This window comes from Nelumbo lutea, chromosome 2 (genome assembly GCF_056320005.1).
Source record: "Nelumbo lutea isolate HS-2025 chromosome 2, American lotus-T2T, whole genome shotgun sequence".
NCBI lineage: Eukaryota > Viridiplantae > Streptophyta > Magnoliopsida > Proteales > Nelumbonaceae > Nelumbo > Nelumbo lutea.
The window spans coordinates 42,118,406-42,142,770 of record NC_142685.1 but is presented as its reverse complement, the minus strand read 5'-3'; the positions used below and the strand labels follow the sequence as shown (position 1 = coordinate 42,142,770).

Genomic DNA, 24,365 nt, shown 5'->3' with positions numbered 1-24,365 from the left:
AACCGGGAAACGATCACCTGACCAGTTCTATTTTCCCCAAAAATTTTGATTTTGGTTAGCAAATCGCTGAATTGACCAGTTAACCATTCGAACAACCTTGATTGTTTTCCAATTTTTTTATTTTATTTATTTTTTGTCAAAATGGGTTGGCCGTTCGAGTCGAATCGTCAGACCATTCGGGTCGAACCCCTAACCGGTTCGTTTTTAAGAACCATGCTTAGGACATTCATTGGAAGGATGTCCAACTCAATACAAGTGAAACATCTACAATAGGCTGCCCCAGATTCCTCTTGGTTGCATTTGGAGCCCCTTGGACTATAGGTCGTGTTTGGTTAATCACACAATCCTTACCAAACCCAAAACTTCAGCCTACTAATGAAGATGTACCTTGGACAACACTTAGTTTTCGCCCCAAGCTCCAACTCAATTGTGCTTCAACAATCAAAGCTAGCCGATATGCATCCTTTACTTTATATGGGCAATGTAGGCTAACTTAATCCTGTATTGGCAACCTCAAACCATTGATATATCTACTAACATTTTGATGTTCAATTTCTGTCACAATAATCCAAAGAATTAATCTATTAAATTCTGTTTGGCATCTTTAAACCATTGATTTGGCATCCTACATTTTTCTCATCTCATCCCTCTATTTTCCTCAAAACAAATAAGAGAAAAATGAATGTTTTTGGAACATTCCCTTTTTTCTCATCCCCATCCCACAAACCAAATGAAGCCTTAAACTCTTTTGCGTACTCCTTTACAATCTTTTCTTGTTGTCTTAAATTATGCACCCTTTGGTAAACAATTTGCTCATAATCTGGTGGTAAGAATTGGAATTTCAACTTCTATTTCATTCTTCCCCAGAAATTAACTTATATTTTTCCCCTTCATTTCTCTACCCCTTCGGTAATTTTTCCACCAATCCAAGGTTGTCCGATGCATCTTTACTATAACAAGCTTTGCTTTTTGTTCTTCATTCATTTTTTTCCAATTAAAATAATTTTAAATGTTGTCCAACAAGTCTAGAAACTCTTGAGGTTCCAGCTCATCATCAATCTCGTTAATATATAGTTAAACACTATGACCTTGAGTTGATTGTAAAGCTTAAACTATTTGGTTTTCCTACCCCTTGTTATTCCTTTCATGTTGATCACTTCCAAGTTGCTCAATGTCTTAACTTGACTATTCACTAATAATGTTAGTGGATTGTTCATCAACTCTAGGAGATTGTCTTCTTTTTCCTAGCCCCAAATCACCTATCATGTCACCATGATAATATAGCAAAACCCAACAACGAGATAAACTTTGAGGCAAACCCAAGGAAAGAACTTGCTCTTGTACCACTTGATATGGACAAAAATACAAATTACAAGCAACACCAATAAGCACAAGAAATACCCAACTAAAAACAGCAAAACAACTTGGACTTTTTATGGATTTTAGACTTGAACCTGATGTAAAACTCCTCTTGTAATAGTTCCATTATAGTAACAATGCAACAAGTTGGCCATACAATTCAAACAAGAGGGAAAGAACCAAACAGCCCCACCAATAACAATCCCCCTTCTCCTTTATACCCAATGGCTTGCCAGAGAAACCAATTAAAATGTTTACACATAAACCCCTAGAATGCTTCCCTCTCACAAGCAACTCCATAAGAACAAAAATAACTTCAAATGAACCCCCAAGAGACTAAAACCCAATAGATATGCACCCTACTGCCCCTGACTAGAATGTAACTTATAAAATGACAAAAAACCCCGATCGCAAACTGTCAACAAAGCTACCCAAAAACAACAATTTAGGATCATACTACAAAAACCATGCAAAACAAAATTCATTATCATTTTTTTTTCAAATTTCTTTTCTTTTTTTGCCTCATCTGTTTTCAAACCATATCCCAACAACTATCACAAGTATGTCTAGGTCACTAACAATGCCCACGTCTTATCATTCTCATACCCTTTCTTCAAGACGTACATTTCTTGAACATACAAGAGATCCCTAAATTTCTTGTAGGCCTTAACATCCTCATGGCTTTCCCATTCAATACTCAAGAAATTATCTAATTCCTTCAAGATACCTATGAGAGTATGGTAAATAGATAGAGTTTGATTGTCCCCAAATTTCACGAGTTGTACCCACCCTTGTAAAGTTTTGTTTGATTAGTGGTAACATAAGGTAAGAAGTCAAGTCATGATTAAGCAGTTTTCATATTCCCACTTATCATGCTCAACAGTCCACAGAACCAGACCGGGTCGGATAGTTGAACCAAAAAACCAGAAACCAATCAAGTGACTGGTTCCGTTTTCCCCCAAAACCGTTGATTTTGGCTAGCGAACCACTGAACCGGGCAGTTAACAGTTCGAGCGGTTTTGACCATTTTTTATTTTTTTGATTTTTTTTTGTGTCAAAAAGGACCAAGTGTTCAATTCAAACGGTCAGACCGTTTGACCCAGTAACCAGACCCCTGATCAGTTCGATCACCAGGTCGGTTTTAGTTTACTTATAGCATGCCAAGTAACTCTTACCGTCAAACATGAGTAATAGTCATTGGAAAACACATATGGGTCACACCACCATTCAATGCTCCTTGAGTAGAAGTCATCCTAGAAGCCACCCTTTTTACTTCAGTTCACATTGAGAAAAGAGGCACCACCACCGAGCACTAAACCAGCACCAACTCAATGGTCGAACTCTAAGTTACTTGAGGAAAATCAGTCCCACGCTCTTCAATGACAAACCAGACGACTCCCAAGTCGACGAAGGCTAGTCACCACCAAATCAGACCACATGGTCCTATGATACCATAAAAATGAATTCACATATGCCCCCCTCCCCACAGAACGTGTCTCAAAAACGCCCCACATGCATATCTCAACGTGTATTGAGAAACATCTCTCGTTCTTGTCATTAGAAGATGTTCCTAATACACGGTTGGGATGTGCTGTGGGAGGCTGTTAAACCTCTTCACAACATTCAGCCACCACCATCACGCACACAACCAGGAAAAGAGAGGAACAAAAACACTTGAAGGTCCTAGATCAAGTCGATTAACTGTTCTTGAGTCAATCACAGAAATCAGAGTAAAAAAGGAGGAGAAGTTCATCAATCTGTTCTCAGACACTAGAGTCCTGCTCAAATACCATATTAACAGCAAGAAAACCAGGAAAAATAAACATAAATAAGAGGAGAGAAGAAATAAGAGACAAGTTCTTGAGTCGAGAAGAGTTGGCTGGCGGTGCCTTCGGTATTATTTATAGTAGGGTGACTCAGCAGTAAAAAGTAAAAAAAATAGAAAGGCAAAACTGCTCCTGCAGCACGTAAGTGTCAAATACAGCACTCTTGAAGTGGGGTCCTATTGCATGGTTGAGTAGTTTGCATAAATAAGCTATATTGAAAAATATGGGACCCATAAAGAATTTTGGAGGTCTTTAAGGATTAAATTTAATCTCAAGTTCCGATTAAAAAATGATGCTATAGCTAAAGAGGAAAAGTAGTGGGTAATGTGAAATACAGGGCACAAAAGAATTCGACTATAATATCTTTGAACTACAACACCTACCAAAAAATATCTTCAAATTGCAACTTTTTACCAAGGCATTAAATTTCTTCTGAAAGCCAACATTGTTATCCAAATCACAAAGGTGATGGCTATAGTGGGTTACCAATGAAAGATGGTTATTGTAGAACCCAGAATAAAGAATGAATATCAGCTAATGAAACTACAAAAGTAACAAAAAGAACTCAGAATATAACAGCATTGTAGAAACTCTAAGATTGGATTTAGAAAACAGGATTTACTGCTACAAAGATCCAAGAGCTTTATGCTTATGATGTCAATAGTTGTAGTTATTATTTATTAACCATATATGTTGGTAAACATGTTATGGCATTAGGTAATTACTCTCTTTTCTTCATATGAGATGCATAAAATATTGAATGAGTTATAGATCATAGGAAAAGAGTTATAAAATTATACCAAGAAACCATTTTATAGCAGCCATCACAGACATTACATTATTGAAATCACTTTCTTGTTCATTCAGTGCTTTTTTCATTATGATTTTGAAACCACAGAACTTATAGCAGAACTTATAGGGAGGCCCTAAAACTGGTGCATTCACACACACACACACTGGTGCATTCTAAGATTATCACAATTCTCACTGAAGCAAGTTCAGGAGTTGAGAAATGTATGTGGCTCCCATGCTTCAAGACCTGGTATCATCTTGCAAATATATATGACTTTAGTCAGAGCCATTGGGATATATGCATATAAAAATAAATAGATATAATGATCATATCCACAACCTGAATAAATTTTCCAGGAAGTTTTCCACTTGTATCCTTATGTGGAATGCTAAAGTAAAATCCCTGCCTATTATTGAAGGGAATTTTCAAATTTGGCATATTGAATTCCCCCGGATATTTTTTTGGAAGGTTATGTATGGCTGTCATTTCAATGTTGATTAGAAAATACTAGTATCACAATAATTTCTTTGCAACATCCAGAAGCTCATCTATGCCATCCTTCACAGCAAAACATTGTTGTGTTCATGCAGCAAAAGAAACTCGTGAATGAAGTATATCCCCCATTAATAACATTACCAATCCTGAAAGAAATCCAGTAGCTTCTTGACGAAATTACTCAAATGTTTAAATATTTTACCTTGCTTTTTTATCTAAATAAACAACTGATCTCCAGTTATGCATAGTGTATTATATCCATGGCAGCATACAAATGATAGAAGAAAATTCAAGTCTAAACTATGACCAAGGAATGCTGAAGCCTAAGCCATAATCTTGTTACTTTTGCCAAGACATAAACGGCATTAAACAGAATGAAAGGCCATGCATGAAGTAATATCCTCATTATTTTTTCGGACACATAACAATCAACTTTATTGTAATAAAGAATGTTAGTATCTCCAAGGAATAAGTGCCAACCATCTCAATGTGTAATGCTACAATGATAACTCCCATCTCAATGTGTAATACCATTCCCATTTACACCTTTTCTTTTTATTTATAGTCTTCACCTAATTAGATTTAATTTATACTAATGTGTAATGCTACAATGATAACTCCCATTAGGGGCCCATAACACAATATAATTGAAGGACAAAAATGCCGCTTATTTTCTCAGCAATATTATCAAAATCAAGCCCTAAGTTACTATTATCATTGATAATTAAAGAGGTCAAGTATAATTAGGTCTAACCGAGTCAGACCCAATAGTCCCAATTAACAAGCAAGTTCACATCTCCGCCCCACAACATCCCACAGCACATTCCCGCCATGTATTGGGAACATCTCCCGATGATAGTACCAGAACTGATGATGTCATCATCGGAAGATGTTCCCAATACACAGCGGGGATATGTTGTAGGACGTTGTGGGGCGGAGATGTGAATTCTTAACGAGCAGCTCAGATATGGGTCTTATCTTGTTCCGATTAATAATCAGATCAGGACTGGTACTCCCTGTCCCAAACCACGCACAACCCATTGACAGCCCTAGATTGCAGGGGGTTAGACAATTGTGGACCATGGTGATAGAGTTAATTATTTGATAATGAGGTTGGGAATTTGGTGATATGTGGATATTTTCTAAGGGATATTGGGCCGGAATATTCTTATACTTTTCCCCGTCTCTTATTCTTCTTTAATGAGTTACTGTTTGCATATACACAAACATAATGTAAGAAAAAGCAAGTGTACCTTGACTTTTTTTTCTTATAAAAGCATACTTTTCATTTTCACAGATGGAGTGAGAAATGTTTCAAAGAAGAAAACACTTTGAATCCTTAAGCACCTAAATGTTTAAAACAAAGAAGTTAGTCTAGCATCTCAGGAAAGTATAGATTCTCATGGCATCATGGGTGCAAAATACATATTTATATACCTTTGCAAGTAGGGGCATATCGTCCAAAGCAATCTTAAGAAGGATAATCTTAATATCAGCACCTGACTCCTAGCGTTATCAACACCAGAGGCCACATAGGCAATTTTTTTTTTTTTGCTTGACACAGAAGTGACAGAGGACCCTATCTAGTACTTTCTGGCAATTTTAATTTGCTTCAACAAACATGTGCAGCTTTTGCAAAACTCAACTACTTTATTGAAAACTATTAGAGTTGCCAATTGGTAAGGTATAACTAAACCAAGTACCAAACCAACTGGACCGATTATGTCAGTTCTCATTCGCTGGTTTGTGTCCTGATTAATAATTGGGTCAGGAGTTATTTCTATTCAAAACCAATTATATAGTCAATAATATATAAAGGTCTCCTGGTTTTCTTGCATTTCTTTCTCCCCAGCATCCATACGATTGTAACTCTTGTACAATTCCACATTGTTCTACCCCTTTTCTTTCAGCATCTAACCACAGAGAATCAAACAATCTATCCAAGCCAACAGTAGATTAAAAACTAAAAAGTGGTATACAATCTCACCATTCAATTTGCACATGATACACCGGTTAGGAAATAAAGGCTACTAGTCTCCTTTTTTGCAACATGGAACAAGTGTTGATGCTCCCATGAAAAAATTCCCAATAAAAACCCCAATTTTTGGGGAAATAGGTGCACACTAGACTTCCTTCACAAGAAAGGACCTAGAGGGGAGAGAAGTGACCCTAACAAGCATATTTGAAAACGAAGTATAAGAAACTTACCCGCAGGGTTAGGAACTAAGAAACAATAACAAATTTAGACTCTCTTTCATAGGGGACTCCCCATGCTATCATACTCAATGTGATTAAGAAGTATGGGAAAAATATTATGGATTGCCTTCCAAGGAGAAGCAAGGATAAGCCGGATAATTTTGCATAGAATGGAACGTACTATGGATTGCCTTCTAAGGCATCTGATTTTGGGAAAATATATTGCAATGAAGTACAAATAAAATAAAACATTGTTAAGTTATCCTGAAATTGGCAATTGCATGTGTTTTTATTTTCCTGGGTGGGCAAAGCAGATTAGAGGTTAGTAGGTCAGTACATAAAAACAAGTTTCAAACCCGCTTTCCAGATATCGAGAAAGATTATTTTTTCAGACAAGATAGAAAACATGTAACCTTGAAAATAAAAAGTAAAATCTCCGCCATAAGATAAATTGTAATATGCATTTTAAACTTTTCCTTGGGATGGGTAAGTAAGCTGAATTGGGCAGTGGACCTCACTGCCAACTGATCAAGAGAAATCTTCCTTGAAACTAGGTAGCAAATAAATTATTTGATACGGATGCAGTTGACATCAGATCTGAGATAATGCATCCTACCTTTTGAAATCAAGAAAAGAATGTAGCACGCCATTTCATGAGGATTAGATCCCAAGAACTTTCATCTTAATTTCGCAAAGAAAAATCAAATGCAGTGGTACAAATTTGTCAGGACGAAAAACTACAACAAATTCATTTTCTCAGTTTAAATGAGAAGAATAAAAATTCCTTGGGAAGTTTCAAGCTTTGAAGTTAAAGATTAATGAGTGCAACAAATTTCATTTTGAAAGATAGGAAAAAAGTCAAACTAGTAAAATAGAGTAAATTTATCAATAACAAAGTTTTTTTTATTTGAAGTTAGACAGTTTTTTTTTATCAATAACACACTTCATTAATTAATCACAAATAATTACAAAGGGGAAGATAAACTTTCTTATCTTCCAGCTGAGGCTTGAGCCCCAAAGAAAGGAAAAAGAGAGTTACAACTGAGCCCAAAGCATAAACTCCCTCTCCACCCCTTGTTTAGCTAACACATCAGCAAAAGAGTTAGCTAATCTTTTCACCCAACTGATCTTGACTTCCATCTCTTGAACCAGCCACCTAAATTTCCTCCTGTCATTGCTGTAATTCAATAACCCATTGTTGTCTTTATTCAGTCACCCTACCACCATCTCCAAGTCCCTTTCGATTATAAGTGTTCTTATATTCATCTCCTTAACTCTCTGGACTCCTTCCATAACTGCATAGGTCTCAGCTCTGAGAGAGTCACCCACTGCAATTGGGCCTGAGAACAAGGCTGAAACAATCCCCTAAACACACCCCAATCCCCAAGTGTCCAGGATTCCCTCTACTACACCCATCAAAGTTTAGTTTTAAGAAACCAGCTGAGGGAGGGGTCCAAGACACACTTATTCCAGTTCTGGTCTGGGTGCAACTAGAAATCTCATCCCACTTCCTCAACATGTCATCCACTGTGTAATCTGTGAACAACTCTGAGGATTTCAGCCACTGTACAACCCTTATATGGATCCTGAAGTTTCTTTCTTCCCATCAAGACTAGCATACCGCAACCCTCAGGCATCTCCACATGGTTATACCCTTTTTCATATGCCACCTAAAGAAAGAAGGGGAAAAAAGACTTTGCAAATTTGATGGAGGGTCATACCGCAACCCTCAGGCATCTCCACATGGTTATACCCTTTTTCATATGCCACCTAAAGAAAGAAGGGGAAAAAAGACTTTGCAAATTTGATGGAGGGTTCCATATACACCCAAAAAGGGAGAAAACCCACTCCCAAATAGACTTTGCAAATTGGCATGATACCAATAGGTGAAAACCAGTCTCCCAAGCAGCTTTACAAAGAACACACATGTGAAAGCTGTTTGGGGGTACCACATTCAGGTTGTCAAAGAAAAGAGGATTATAATGTGGAGATATACAAGAGCTACTTTGGTTTGAACAAATAGAAGGAGAGGAATGCACGAATTATCAAGGAAAAAGAAAAAAAAAACAAGGATGCTTTAATTGAAAGCATTACAGTTAGGGAGGCACATTGATTAAGAACAATGTATTGTTCTTAGATTTCATTATGCATGATGTTTACAAAAATTAGGCAGCAATTGTTGCTTCCTCAATGAAAAACGCAAGAAAACAAGGAGTAATTGGAAATCATGAAAGAATGGATGGCTGAAACTGAATAATGATGGTAATAGTAATGGTAATCCAATTGCCCTTTCGGATAGGGGGACACAAAAACTAAATTAATCAAATTTATCACTTTACAATATAAGTAATCCCATTATTTCATTTGAAGAGAATTAGGTGCAAATTATTACGATCTAACCAAAAAACAATTGCTACAAGGACCCAATGCTAAAGCAGACAATTAGGTGATGGTCTCCACTGCAATAAATTAGTCACAATATCAATTCAAACCAAGCCTTGATGTTAAAAATTAGAGAGTGCAACAAATTTCATTTCGACAGAATGCAAGAAAGTCTAATTAGTCAAATAGAGTAAATTGATAAGGAAGAGCAAGAGCAGATGGAAGAAGTTGTGAGGGAAACAGTGGGGTTAAACAAAAATTTTTTTTATTAGCAACACTAAGGAAAATTTTGTTCATTAAATTTAAAAAGGTACTACAAGAGGTTGTGCATACAAAAAAGAAGATATACTGACACCCCCAACTTTCCCACCCACATACATTTTACATTACATCAAAGCCAAAAAAGTACTTGTCAATTAAATCCTTACTTAGCCAGGCGATAAGCCAAGCCATTATTAGATATTTGAACTCATTTAATTTCAATCTACATGTCCGTTGAGAACAATTTGACAAACATTATTTCATTCCTAAACAACAAGTAACATCCACCTCCATCAAGCAGCTAACCATAAAGGAGTCAAACAATCTATCCAAGTTAACAAGAGGATCTCACTCACAACCAAAAAGAGCAAGAACCAATCTACCACGAAAGAATACCGAGCAAAAAGTACTAACTTTTGAGGGAATAAAAGCACACTAGATACCCTTCACAAGAAAGGACAGAGGGGGACAGACCTTGATAAACATATTAAAAGGGAACCACAAGAAAACTTACCCGTAGAGTTAGGAACCCAAAAGATTAGAAACAAGTAAAAATAAAAGCACTGGACACCCTTCACTCGAAACACATCTTTCATAAGGGATTCCCCATGCTAGAGATACTTCCAGAATTTAATCTTATTACCAAAAGAGATATCATACCCAATGCACTAGCCATCCAAGGAGAAGCAAGGATAGCTTTGCGTAGAACAACAGCATCCCAACCATTGTCTCGGAAAACCATAGCTCATGAATAATGGTTGGGATACTGGACTATCACATAGAGCCACTATGCCTCACTCCACGGAAATCCATCAACAATATCGACCCATTCTACCTTAATCTAATCAGGCATGACCTTTTCTTCGGCAGTAAAATCAGATTTTGGGAAGACCCTTGTGTTGGGGAGTCTCCGTTTAAAGATATTTACCCCACTCTTTACCTCTCTCTCTTAAATGTAAACTCATTTCTGAGTTTTCTATCTCCTCATCTCCTCCGGACTCTGAACAGAACTCTGGGTTTAGAAAAAAACTTATAGAGATTCTAGAATTCCTCTTGTTTCAAGGAGATTGGGCTGTCGTTTGTGGGTCCCTAGACTTACCGGAGAATTTTCTTGTACCTTTTTAAAATCTTTAATTTCGTCTAGTCCGTCCACTTGTCCTTCCCTATGAAGGGAAATTTGTGCGTTCTAATCCCTGCGAAAATTAGTTCCGCCTACTAGGAAGTCTACCAAGGGGCATTGATGGCTTGTGATTATTACAAATTAAGCAAGAAACCCAACAAGTATTTTTCCGGGCCCTCTTGGATGTGGGTGGTACCTCCCCACTAGTTGATTGTAGCAGCAGAACTTAAGCTATTCAGTTCAGTTCTATAGAACAAGAGTTTCAATATCGAGAGTTCCAGTTGATTCCAGCAACAGCGGCAGCCAAGCAGAAATAATATCCCTTGTAATAGGTGTCTAAACCAAGTGCAGATGGCTCCTTGGCTTCCAGACATTAAACTGCGACAGCTACAAATAAACATTTGAGAAATTCCAAAAACAGTAATCATAGCAAACAAATATAGATAACACCATTACAGTTTCCAAAGTCAAGATAAATAAGTGAAACACTAAAAAGTGAGATGCACCTCTTACAGTTTCCAAAGCCAAGCGTTGATGTTAAAGATTAAAGAGTGCAACAAATTTCATTTTGAAAGATTGCAAGAAGATTGATTAGTCAAAAAAGGAAATTAATAAGGAAGAGCGAGAGCAGTTGGAAGAAGTTGTGAGGAGGGAAACAGTAGAGTTAAACTAAGATTTTTTTTATCAAAACACAAATGAAAATTTTGTTCATTAAATTTAAAAAGGTACTACAAGAGGTTGTGACTACAAACAAGGAGATATACTGACACCCTCAACTTTCCCACCCACCCATACATTTTAAACTACATCAAAGCCAAAAAAGTAGTTGTCTATTAAATCCCTACTTATCCAGGCAATAAGCAAAGCCAATAATAGATATTTGAACCCATTTAATTTCAACCTACCTGTCCTTTGAGAACAATTTGAAGCACATTATTTCATTCCTAAAGAACCAAGCAATATACACCTCCATCAAACAGCTAACCATAGAGGAGTCAAACAATCCATCCAAGTTAACGAGAGGATCTCCTTACATCCAAAAAGAGCAATTACCAATTTAAAATACAAGCCAAAGGGCAAGAGATTTGTAAGGGGCTTGCAATCTCACCATTCAATTTTCACTTGATGCAACAATTAGGAAATATAAGCTAGCCAGCTCTCCTTTTTTGCCACATGTCACAAGTGTTAATACTACCATGAAAGAATACCCAGCAAAAAGTACTAACCTTTGAGGGAATTGAAGCACACCGGACTGGCTTCACAAGAAAGGACCTAGAGGGGGTCTGACCATGATAAACATATAAAAAAAGAAACCACGACAGAACTTACCCGTAGTGTTAGCAACCCAAACGATTAGAAACAAGAAAAAATTTAGGCTCTCTAAAATGTCTCCTAAAACCAAAATTTCAATCAAAACCAAGGGATGAAGAAACAACAAAGAACAAACTCAAGGTTTGATTTAGTCTTAAAATCAGATAATGCACAGAGAGAAGGAAACACATCTTTCATAGGAGACTCCCCATGCTAGACCCCATGCTAGAGATACTTCCAAAATTTAATCTTATTCCCAAAAGAGATATCAAACCCAATGTGATTAAGCATGGGAAAAGTATTAGCCATCCAAGGAGAAGCGAGGATAGCTTTGTGTAGAACAACAGCATCCCAAGCATTCTCTCGGAACCCATAGCTCAGTAATGGATGGGATACTGGACTATCACATAGAGACACTATGCCTCACTCCATGGAAATCCATCAACAATATCCTCCCATTCTACCTTAATCTAATCAGACATGACCTTTTCTTTGGCAACAAAATCAGATTATGGGAAGACCCTTGTGTTGGGGAGTCTCCATCAAAAGGTATTTACCCCTCACTCTTTACCTATCCTCTGTTAGATGTAAGCTCATTTCTGAGTTTGCTATCTCCTCATCTCTTCCCGGCTCTGGACAGAACTTTGGGCTTAGAAAAAACCTTATAGGGATTCTAAAATTCTTCTTGTTTCAATGAGATCGGGCCATCGTTTGTGGGTCCCTAGCCTTACCGGAGAATTTTCTCATACCTTTTTAAAATCTTTAATTTCGTCTAGTCCTTCCACTTGTCCTTTCTTATGAAAGGAAATTTGTGCGTTCTAATCCCTGCAAAAATTAGTTCCGTCCACTGGGAAGTCTACCATGGGGCATAAACGGCTTGTGATTATTACAAATTAAGCAAGAAACCCAACAAGTATTTATCCCTATTGGCATATTATGTGCAAATCTAATGACGAGACGGCTTGCAACTTACAAATCTCAAATCGGTTTGTCTATTGAATTTGGAAAAAGTTCCGGGCCCTCTTGGAAGTGGGTGGTACCTCCCTATTAGTTGATTGTAGCAGAAGAACTCAAGCTATTCAGTACAGTTCTATATAACAAGAGTTCCAATATCTAGAGTTTCAGTTGATCCTAGCAGCATCAGCATCCAAGCAGAATTAATATCGCTTGCAATAAGTGTCTAGACCAAGTGCAGATGGCTCCTTGGCTGCCAGACATTAAACTACGACAGCTATATTTAAACATTTGAGAAATTCCAAAAATAGTAAATATAGCAAAGAAATACAGATAACACCATTAGAGTTTCCAAAGTCAAGATAAATAAGTGAAACACTAAAAAGTGAGATGCACCTCTTACCATTTCCAAAGCCAAGCGTTGATGTTAAAGATTAAAGAGTGCAACAAATTTCATTTTGAAATATTGCAAGAAAGTCTTATTATCCAAATAGAGGAAATTGATATAGAAGACCGAGAGCAGCTGGAAAAAGTTGTGAGGAGGGAAACAGTGGGGTTAAACTAAGATTTTTTTTATTAGCAACACAACTGAAAATTTTGTTCATTCAATTTAAAAAGGTACAACAAGAGGTTGTGAATACAAACAAGGAGATAAACTGAAACCATCACCTTTCCGACCCACCCATACATTTTACACAACATCAAAGATAAAAAAAAAATAGTTGTGTATTAAATCCCTACTTATCCAGGCAATAAGCCGAGCCATTAATAGATATTTGAACCCATTTAATTTCAATCTAGATGTCCTTTGAGAACAATTTGAAGCACATTATTTCATTCCTAAAGCACCAAGCAACATACACCTCCATCAAGTAGCTAACCATAGAGGAATCAAACAATCTATCCAAGTTAAAAAGAGGAACTCATTTACAACCAAAAAGAGCAAGAACCAATCTAAAATACAAGCCAATGGACAAGAGATTAGTAACGGGCCTGCAATCTCACCATTCAATTTTCACATGATGCACCAATTAGGAAATATAGGCTGGCCAGGTCTCCATTTTTGTCACATGTCACAAGTGTTAATACTACCATGAAAGAATACCCAGCAAAAAGTACCAACTTTTGAGGGAATAGAAGCACATTACACTCCCTTCACAAGAAAGGACCAAGAGGGGGACTGACCTTGATAAACAAATTAAAAAAGGAACCACAAGAGAACTTACCCGTAGAGTTAGAAACCCCAAGGATTATTAACAAGAAAAAACTTGGGCTCTCTAAAATTTCTCCTAAAACCCAAATTCCAATCAAAACCAAAGTATGAATAAAGAACAAACTCAAAGTTCGGTTTAGTCTTAAGATCAGATATGCACAGAGAGAAGGAAACACATCTTTCATTGGGGACTCCCCATGCTAGAGATGCTTCCAGAATTTAATCTTATTCCCGAAAGAGATATCATACCCAATGTGATTAAGAAGCATGGGAAAAGTATTAGCCATCCAAGGAGAAGCAAGGATAGCTTTGTGTAGAACAACAGCATCCCAACCATTCTCTCGGAACCCATAGCACATGAGTAATGGATGGGATACTGGACTATCACATAGAGCTACTATGCCTCACTCCATGGAAATCCATCAACAATATCCTCCCATTCTACCTTAATCTAATCAGGCAAGACCTTTTCTTTGGCAACAAAATCAGATTTGGGAAGACCTTTTTGTTGGGGAGTCTCCGTGAAAAGATATTTACCCCTCACTCTTTACCTATCCTCTCTTAAATGTAAACTCATTTGTGAGTTTGCTATCTCCTCATCTCTTCCAAGCTCTGGACAGAACTCTGGGTTTTGAAAAAACCTTATAGGGATTCTAAAATTCCTCTTGTTTCAAAGAGATTGGGCCGTCGTTTGTGGGTCCCTAGTCTTACCGGAGAATTTTCTTGTACCTTTTTCAAATCTTGAATTTTGTCTAGTCCTTCCAGTTCTCCTTTCTTATGAAGGGAAATCTGTGTGTTCTAATCCCTGCAAAAATTAGTACCGTCTACGTGGAAGTCTGCCATGGGGTATTAATGGCTTGTGAATATTACAAATTAAGCAACAAACCCAACAAGTATTTAACTCTCAATAGGCATACTATGTGCAAATCTAATGAAGAAATGGCTTGCAACTTACTAATCTCAAATCTGTTTGTCTACTGAATTTGGAGAAACTTCCGGGCCCTCTAGAATATGGGTGGTACCTCCCTACAAGTTGAGTGTAGCAGCAGAAATCAAGCTATTCAGTTCAGTTCCATATAACAAGAGTTCCAATATCTAGAGTTCCAGTTGATTGTAGCATCAGCGGCAGCCAAGCAGAAATAATATAACTTGTAATGGGTGTCAACCTAGTGCAGATGGCTCCTTGGCAGCCAGACATTAAACTACGATAGCTACATATAAACATTTGAGAAATTCCAAAAATAGTAAACATAGCAAACAAATATTGATAACACCATTACAGTTTCCAAAGTCTAGATAAATAAGTGAAACACTAAGAAGTGAGATGCACCTCTTATAGTTTCCTAAGCCAAGCGTTGTGTTAAAGATTAAAGAGTGCAACAAATTTCATTTTGAAATATTGCAAGAAAGTCTTATTAGTCAAATAGAGGAAATTGATAATGAGAGTGAGAGCAGCTGGAAGAAGTTCTGAGGAGGGAAACAGTGGGGTTAAACTAATATTTTTTTTATTAGCAACACAACTGAAAATTTTGTTCATTAAATTTAAAATGGTACAACAAGAGGTTGTGAATACAAACAAGGAGATAAACTGAAACCATCACCTTTCCCACCCGCCATACATTTTACACTACATCAAAGACAAAAAAAATAGTTGTGTATTAAATCCCTACTTATCTAGGCAATAAGCCAAGCCATTAATAGATATTTGAACCCATTTAATTTCAATCTACATGTCCTTTGAGAACAATTTGAAGCACATTATTTCATTCCTAAAGCACCAAGCAACATACACCTCCATCAAGTAGCTAACCATAGAGGAATCAAACAATCTATCCAAGTTAAAAAGAGGAACTCACTTACAACCAAAAAGAGCAAGAACAAATCTAAAACACAAGCCAAAGGACAAGAGATTAGTAAGGGGCCTGCAATCTCACCATTCAATTTTCACATGATGCACCAATTAGGAAATATAGGCTGGCCAGGTCTCCATTTTTGCCACATGTCACAAGTGTTAATACTACCATGAAAGAATACCCAGCAAAAAGTACCAACTTTTGAGGGAATAGGGGACTCCCCATGCTAGACATACTTCCAGAATTTAATCTTATTCCCGAAAGAGATATCATAACCAATGTGATTAAGAAGCATGGAAAAAGTATTAGCTATCCAAGGAGAAGCAAGGGTAGCTTTGTGTAGAACAACAGCATCCCAACCATTGTCTCGGAAAACCAAAGCTCATGAATAATGGTTGGGATATACTAGACTATCACTTAGAGCTACTACGCCTCACTCCATGGAAATCCATCAACAATATCCTCCCATTCTACCTTAATCTAATCAGGCATGACCTTTTCTTTGGCAACAAAATCAGATTTTGGGAAGACCTCCGTGTTGGGAAGTCTCCGTTTAAAGATATTTACCCCTCACTCTTTACCTATCCTCTCTTCAATGTAAACTAATTTCTGAGTTTGCTATCTCCTCATCTCCTCTGGGCTCTGGCCAGAACTCTGGGTTTAGAAAAAACCTAAGGGATTCTAAAATTTCTCTTGTTTCAAAGAGATCGGGCCGCCGTTGTGGGTCCCTAGTCTTACCGGAGAATTTTCTTGTACCTTTTTAAAATCTTGAATTTTATCTAGTCCGTCTACTTGGAAGTCTGCCATGGGGTATTAATGGCTTGTGATTATTACAAATTAAACAACAAACCCAACAAGTATTTAACTCTCAAATGGTATACTATGTGCAAATCTAATGAAGAAATGGCTAGCAACTTATTAATCTCAAATCTGTTTATCTACTAAATTTGGAAAAACTTCCGGGCCCTCTAGGATGTGGGTGGAACCTCCCCACAAGTTGATTGTGGCAGCAGAACTCAAGCTATTCAGTTCAGTTCCATATAACAAGAGTTCCAATATCAAGAGTTCCAGTTGATTGTAGCATCATCCATGACCTTTTCTTTGGAAACAAAGTCAGATTTGGGAAGACCCTGGTGTTCGGGAGTCTCCGTTAAAAGATATCTACCCCTCACTATTTACCTATCCTCTCTTAAATGTAAACTCATTTCTGAGTTTGCTATCTCCTCATCTCCTCTGGGCTCTGGACAGAACTCTGGGTTTAGAAAAAAACCTTAGGGATTCAAAATTCCTCTTGTTTCAATGAGATCAGGCTGTCGTTTGTCAGTCCCTAGTCTTACGGGTGAATTTTCTTGTATCTTTTTAAAACCTTTAATTTTGTCTAGTCCTTCCAGTTGTCCTTGCTTATGAAGGCAAATTTGTGCGTTCTATTCCCAGCGAAAATTAGTTCCGTCTACTGGGCAGTCTACCATGGGGTAATATTGGCTTGTGATGATTAAAAATTAAAAAAACCAACAAGTATTTATCTCTCAATTGGCATATTATGTGCAAATTTAATGAACAAATGGCTTGCAACTTACTAATCTCAAATCTGTTTGTCTATGCAATTTGGAAAAAGTTCCTAGCTTGTGGTGGTACCTCCCTACTAGTCTATTATAGAAGAAGAACTCAAACTATTCAGTTCAGTTCTATATAACAAGAGTTCCAATATATAGAGTACCAGTTGATAGTAGCAGCAACGTCAGCCAAGCAGAAATAATATCGCCTGTAATAGGTGTCTAAACCAAGTGCAGATGGCTCCTTGGCTTCCAGACATTAAACTATGACAGCTACATATAAACCTTTGAGAAATTCCACAAACAGTAAACATAGCAAACAAATATAGATAACACCGTTACAGTTTCAGAAGTCAAGATAAGAAGGTGAAACACTAAAAAGTGAGATGCCCCTCTTACAGTTTCCAAAGCCAAGCGTTGATGTTAAAGATTAAAGAGTGCAACAAACTTTAATTTGAAAGACTGCAAGAAGTCTGATTAGTCAAATAGAGGAAATTGATAAGGAAGAGCAAGAGCAGTTGGAAGAAGTTGTGAGGAGGGAAACAGTGGGGTTAAACTAAGAGGTTGTGACTACAAACAATATCCTCCCATTCTACCTTAATCTAATCAGGCATGATCATTTCTTTGGCAACAAAATCAGATTTTGGGAAGACCCTTGTGTTGGGGAGTCTCCGTTAAAAGATATTAAACCCTCACTGTTTACCTATCCTCTCTAAAAAGTAAACGCATTTCTGAGTTTGCTATGTCCTCATCTCCTCCGGGCTTTGGACAGAATTCTGGGTTTAGAATAAACCTTATGGATTATAAAATTCCTCTTGATTCAATGAGATAGGGCCATCGTTTGTGGGTCCCTAGTCTTACCGGTGAATTTTCTTGTACCTTTTTAAAATGTTTAATTTCGTCTAGCCCTTCCAGTTGTCCTTTCTTATGAAGGGAAATTTGTGTGTTCCAATCCCTGCGAAAATTAGGTCCTTCTACTGGGAAGTCTACCATGGGGTATTAATGGATTGTGATTATTACAAATTAAGCAAGAAACCCAACAAGTATAAATCTCTTAATTGTTATATTATGTGCAAATCTAACGAAGAGACGGCTTGCAACTTACCGATCTCAAATCTGTTTGTCTATTGCATTTGGAAAAAGTTCCGGCCCCTCCTCCATGAGGGTGGTACCTCCATACTAGTTGATTATAGAAGAAGAACTCAAGCTATTCAGTTCAGTTCTATATAACAAGAGACCCAATATATAGAGTTCCAGTTGATTGTAGCAGCAGCGTCAGCCAACCAGATAATATCGCCTCTAATAGGTGTCTAAACCAAGTGCAGATGGCCCCTTGGCTTCCAGACATTAAACTACGACAGCTACATATAAACCTTTGAGAACTTCCAAAAACAGTAAACCTAGCAAACGAATATAGATAACACCAATACAGTTTCAGAAGTCAAGATAAGTGAAACACTAAAAAGTGAGATGCACCTCTTACAGTTTTCAAAGTCAAGCGTTGATGTTAAAGATTAAAGAGTGCAACAAATTTCCTTTTTGAAAGATTGCAAGAAAGTCTGATTAGTCAAATAGAGGAAATTGACAAGGAAGAGCAAGAGCAGTTGGAAGAAGTTGTGAGGAGGGAAACAGTGGGGTTAAACTAAGATTTTTTTATTAGCAACACAAATGAAAATTTTGTTCATTAAATTTAAAAAGGTACTACAAGAGGTTGTGACTACAAACAAGGAGATATACTGACACCCTCAACTATCCCACCCACCAATACATTTTACATTAACACACCAAATTCAAAAAAAAAAAAGGAGTTGTGTATTAAATTCCTAGTTAGCCAGGCAAAAAGCCAAGCCATTAACAGATATTTGAACCCATTTAGTTTCAATCTGCATATCATTTGAGTACAATTTCAAGCACATCATTTCATTCCTAAAGCTCCAATTAACATCCACCTCCTTCAAGCATCTAACTATAGAGGAGTCAAACAATCTATCCAAGTTAACAGGAGGATCCCACTTACATTTTGGAAATATAGGCTAGCCAGATCACCTTTTTAGCAACATGACACAACTGTTGATAACACCATGAAAGAATACCGTACAAAAACTACTAACTTTTGAGGGAATAGATGCACACTAGACTCCATTTACGAGAAAGGACCTACAGGGGGACTATCCTAGAGAAACATATTAAAAGCAGAACCACAAGAGAACTTACCCGTACAGTTAGGAACCAAAAAGATTATAAACAAGAAAAAAATTAGACTCTCTCAAATTTCTCCTAAAACCCAAATTCCAATCAAAACCAAGGGATGAAGAATAAGAAACAACAAACTCAAAATTTGGTTTAGTCTTGAGATCAGATATGCACAGAGAGAAGGAAACACATCTTTCATAGGGGGCCCACCATGCCAGAAATACTTCCAGAATTTAATCTTATTCCCAAAAGAGATTTCATACCCAGAGTGATTAAGAAGCTGGGAAAAGTATTAGCCATCCAAGGAGAAGCAAGGATAGCTTTGCGTAGAACAACAGCATCCCAACCCTTCTCTCGGAAACCATAGCTCATGAATAATGGTTGGGATACTGGACTATCACATAGAGCTACTATGCCTCACTCCATGGAAATCCATCAACAATATCCTCCCATTCTACCTTAATCTAATCAGGCATGATCATTTCTTTGGCAACAAAATCAGATTTTGGGAAGACCCTTGTGTTGGGGAGTCTCCGTTAAAAGATATTTACCCCTCACTGTTTACCCATCCTCTCTTGAAAGTAAACGCATTTCTGAGTTTGCTATGTCCTCATCTCCTCCGGGCTTTGGACAGAATTCTGGGTTTAGAAAAAAACTTGTGGATTCTAAAATTCCTCTTGTTTCAATGAGATCGGGCCATCGTTTGTGGGTCCCTAGTCTTACCGGTGAATTTTCTTGTACCTTTTTAAAATGTTTAATTTTGTCTAGCCCTTCCTGTTGTCCTTTCTTATGAAGGGAAATTTGTGTGTTCTAATCCCTGCGAAAATTAGGTCCTTCTACTGGGAAGTCTACCAAGGGGTATTAATGGATTGTGATTATTACAAATTAAGCAAGAAACCCAACAAGTATATATCTCTAATTGTTATATTATGTGCAAATCTAATGAAGAGACGGCTTGCAACTTACTGATCTCAAATCTGTTTGTCTATTGCATTTGGAAAAAGTTCCAGCCCCTCCTCCATGAGGGTGGTACCTCCCAGTAGTTGATTATAGAAGAAGAACTCAAGCTATTCAGTTCAGTTCTATACAACAAGAGATCCAATAATATAGAGTTCCAGTTGATTGTAGCTGCAGCGTCATCCAAGCAGAAATAATATTGCCTCTAATAGGTGTCTAAACCAAGTGCAGATGGCTCCTTGGCTTCCAGACATTAAACTATGACAGCTACATATAAACATATTAAAAAAGGAACCACAAGAGAACTTACCCGTAGAGTTAGAAACCCAAAAGATTAGACTACTGGACTATCACATAGAGCTACTATGCCTCACTCCATTGAAATCCATCAACAATATCCTCCCATTCTACCTTGATATAATCAGGGATGACCCTTTCTTTGGCAACAAAATCAGATTTTTGGAAGACCCTTGTGTGGGGAGTCTCCGTTAAAAGATATTTACCCCTCACTCTTTACCTATCTTCTCTTAAAAGTAAACTCATTTCTGAGTTTGCTATCTCCTCATCCCCTCCGGGCTTTGGACAGAACTCTGGGTTTAGAAAAAACCTTAGCGATTCTAAAATTCCTCTTGTTTCAATGAGATCGGGCCATAGTTTCTAGGTCCCTATCTTAGCAGTTAATTTTCTTGTACCTTTTTAAAATCTTTAATTTCGTCTAGTCCTTCCAGTTGTCCTATTTTATGATGGGAAATTTGTGTGTTCTAATCCCTGTGAAAATTAGTTTCGTCTACTAGGAAGTCTACCATGAGATATTTAATGTCTTATTATTACAAATTAAGCAAGAAACCCAACAAGTATTTATATATTAATTGCCATATTATGTGCAAATCTAATGAAGAGACGGCTTGCAACTCACTAATCTCAAATCTGTTTGTCTATTGAATTTGGCAAAAGTTCTGGGCCCTCTTGGATGTGAGTGGTACCTCCCTACTAGTTTTAAAAGTTGTTTGGTGGTTCCACACTCGGTTTGACTGTCAGAAAACGTCTCACTTGCCACTTGGGCTGAAAGTGGAGTCGCCACCCATCAATTAAGGAAATGGAGGTGATTGGACTTCCAAGAATGGCATTAAAATCGCTTTGGCTCAATAGTGACTCCAATAGCCCAAGGCACCAGCTAACCAGTCCAGGTACGTCTCAGATGGGAGAGGGAAGGGGTTAGGCACCCCTCTCCCAGGTACAATAAGTGGGCCCACATGGTGATTCCAATAAACATAATCACAAATTCATGACTAATCAAGGAAGATAAGAAAGAAAGTAAATCTAAGGATAAATAAATAACAAAGGAAAACACTATTTTTTATTTTGTTTATTTTATTATTTTGATTTTTTAGATCTAAATGCTATTTGTAACTGAAACGATTGCATACATAATCTAATTGCAGAACTTTCTAAAATAACTAGGAACAACAAATCAACGAGTCATAAAGAACAGAAAGAAAATGAACACTAATTAGCTGACAATTTACAGAGAGAACTAGCCAAAGAAGACATAAATGAATCATTCAATCTCTACTCAATTAGCAGGTTTAAAACAAATCCATTTGAAAATGATAAAACACGGGATTGGGTGAGAGTCCAGAGCTTACAGGAGCCAGTTCGGTGGAACTTCATCACCGGATCCGTAAGCTTTCCCTCTCCTCAGATGCAAAAGATATCATGATTCAAGACGATAAAACCCAGAAAATAGAAGAAGAAAATCACACAATGGGGGAGCAATGATAGAATTACCTGATTGGATTTTGGCCTTAGACTGAGATCGATTGTAGCAAATAGGAAGGATGACAAGAAGAAACAATCGTTGGACCTTGAGACGACAATAGTGATTGGAGGCGATAATTCCGATGATGTTTGGCAAAGTTCAGTGGGGAGACGTAAAGAACTGATTCTATCAACAGGGGATAGCCGACACTAGGTGAAACTTTCCTTGAAAGATGACGGTGTTGCTCGACGGCTAACCGGACTAAGACATCAAACGGGGAGTTTGTTATTCATCATCTGTCACCTTCTGCTCGATTGGCGATGGGAAATAGGGAAGGGAAGAACCGCCATCGCCGCTAATAACCACCGCCCACCATTGCGTCAAGAGAGGAAAAGAAGAGCAGGAGGTTGTTCGGTTACAGTTTGGTAGAAAATAGGGGACGGTCAGGATGAAAAAAAAGAGAGAGAACGTGAGGGAAAAAGGAGAGAATGGGCAGGAATGGAGGAGACTACCACTGGTAGTTTGGTACGCCACCGCCGCTCTCGTCATTTCTGGTTCGATGGTGACAGAGTAGTGGAGACGAAAAACGACGAAGAAAAAGAAGAGAAACAAAAAGAAAAAAGAGAGAGAATACTGAGAGAGAGATTAGAGAGGGGACGAGCAGATCTACCGCCGCTGCAACTTGCAGCGGCGGTGACGAAACGGAACGAGAGAGACAATGGGGGAAGAGGGGAAGAAGAAGGAGAAGAGAGAAGAAGAGGATCTGGGAGAGAGCGGGAGAGAGAGACCGGAGATGGGTTTAGATCCGCCGATTCTCTTCCCAGCCGCCGCTCTATTTGGTCGAGGGTGAATAGTGGGTTCCTTCGTTTACCCTTACCCGGAGATGAGTGCAGATCCGCCGCGAGATCACATCTCCGTCCCACAATGAGCCGCCCCACAGCACATCCCGACGTGTATTGTGAACATCTCCGTGGCGTTTGTGGGGCGGCTCCTTGTCGCGCGGAGATGTGAACTCGCTTCATTAACCCTAAGGTTTCAATCATTTTTGTATTGAATGCAGAGGTGCTTTCGCGATTTTTACCAAATTTACGGGTAATTTGAAATTTCGCGAACCCGGTCAGAACCGGTCTAGGAGACTGAACGGAGGGGCCTGGTTCAAGGGTGGAGATTTTTGAGTGGCAAGGAAGGGTTGAGATGGAACCGACCACTGGGAGTGGGTTTGTGTTTGTAGAGTAATAGGATTGACTGAAATGGAATATTTTTGGATTGATGGGTTAATTAATGTATTTTTGGCTGATATTTTATAGGATGGGATTTCCGGATATTCTGAATTGATTGGTGTGGTCCGATTGGCGCAAGTGGGTTCGGATCAGACAGATTTGTAATCCAGATATTTTGGTATCTTGGCATGATTGAGGGTAAATGGAGGTGTTATGGGCTGAAATTTTATATGTAGGGTTTTTCTTGTATTCTGGGGTGATTGTAAAGGTTTGACTGGTTTAGATGTGTTCGGATCAAGTGAATATGGGTTGTGGGTGTGGTAATGGTTGAAATAGAATCCTTGTTTGATGGATGGATGAACGGAGGAATCTTGAGTTCAAATTTCATGGGTATGTGTTTTTGGAGGTCTTAGGTCTAATGGTTGCATCTGATTTAATGGTTGAGGTGTAAGTGAGGGTCGATTGGGGCCATCAGATATATATTAGGTAGCTTTAACGGTATATATAGGTTTCTCAGGATTAAATTCGGGTTTTTTGGGTTTTTTGGTGTTTCAAAGAAGTTGGATGAGTTTGATCGGATGTTTGGGGAAAATAAAGGTTTTAGGTGGCAAATCAAGTGCTGACACTAGCAACTATGATTTTAACAAAATGGAAGGAGAGGAATGCACAAATTATCAAGGGAAAATAAAGAAACAAAGATGATTTAATAAAAAGCATTACAGTAAGAGAGGCACATTGTTTAAGAATTAGGGGTGTAAATTGTATTCAAAAATCCGATTTCAAATTCGATATTCGATATAATCGAATTGAATTTGGACCATTCGGATATCTAATCGATCAAATTCGGATATCCTATTCTTATCAAATAATTAATCGAATTATAATTCGAATATGACCTAATTCAATTCGGTAAATATTCG

At 37.8% G+C, this 24,365-nt stretch overlaps 2 long non-coding RNA genes across 9 annotated transcripts in view; both read right to left on the bottom strand.

Moving 5' to 3' along the window:
• The window catches only part of LOC148870143 (uncharacterized), a 34,626-nt gene that overhangs the window by 9,196 nt on the left and 1,065 nt on the right, over positions 1-24,365 (bottom strand). The window lies entirely within an intron of this gene.
• Positions 3,954-23,936, bottom strand: LOC148870144 (uncharacterized). 8 transcript variants are annotated; one of them, XR_016107491.1, is made up of 4 exons: positions 22,113-23,549; positions 18,422-18,716; positions 14,866-14,936; positions 10,591-10,819 (listed from the first exon to the last, which is right to left on the bottom strand). It is a non-coding gene; the product is annotated as an uncharacterized LOC148870144 (long non-coding RNA). The 8 variants fall into 8 exon arrangements; XR_016107494.1 differs by having other exon boundaries at positions 10,591-10,810; XR_016107493.1 differs by lacking the exons at positions 10,591-10,819; positions 14,866-14,936 and adding an exon at positions 3,954-4,224.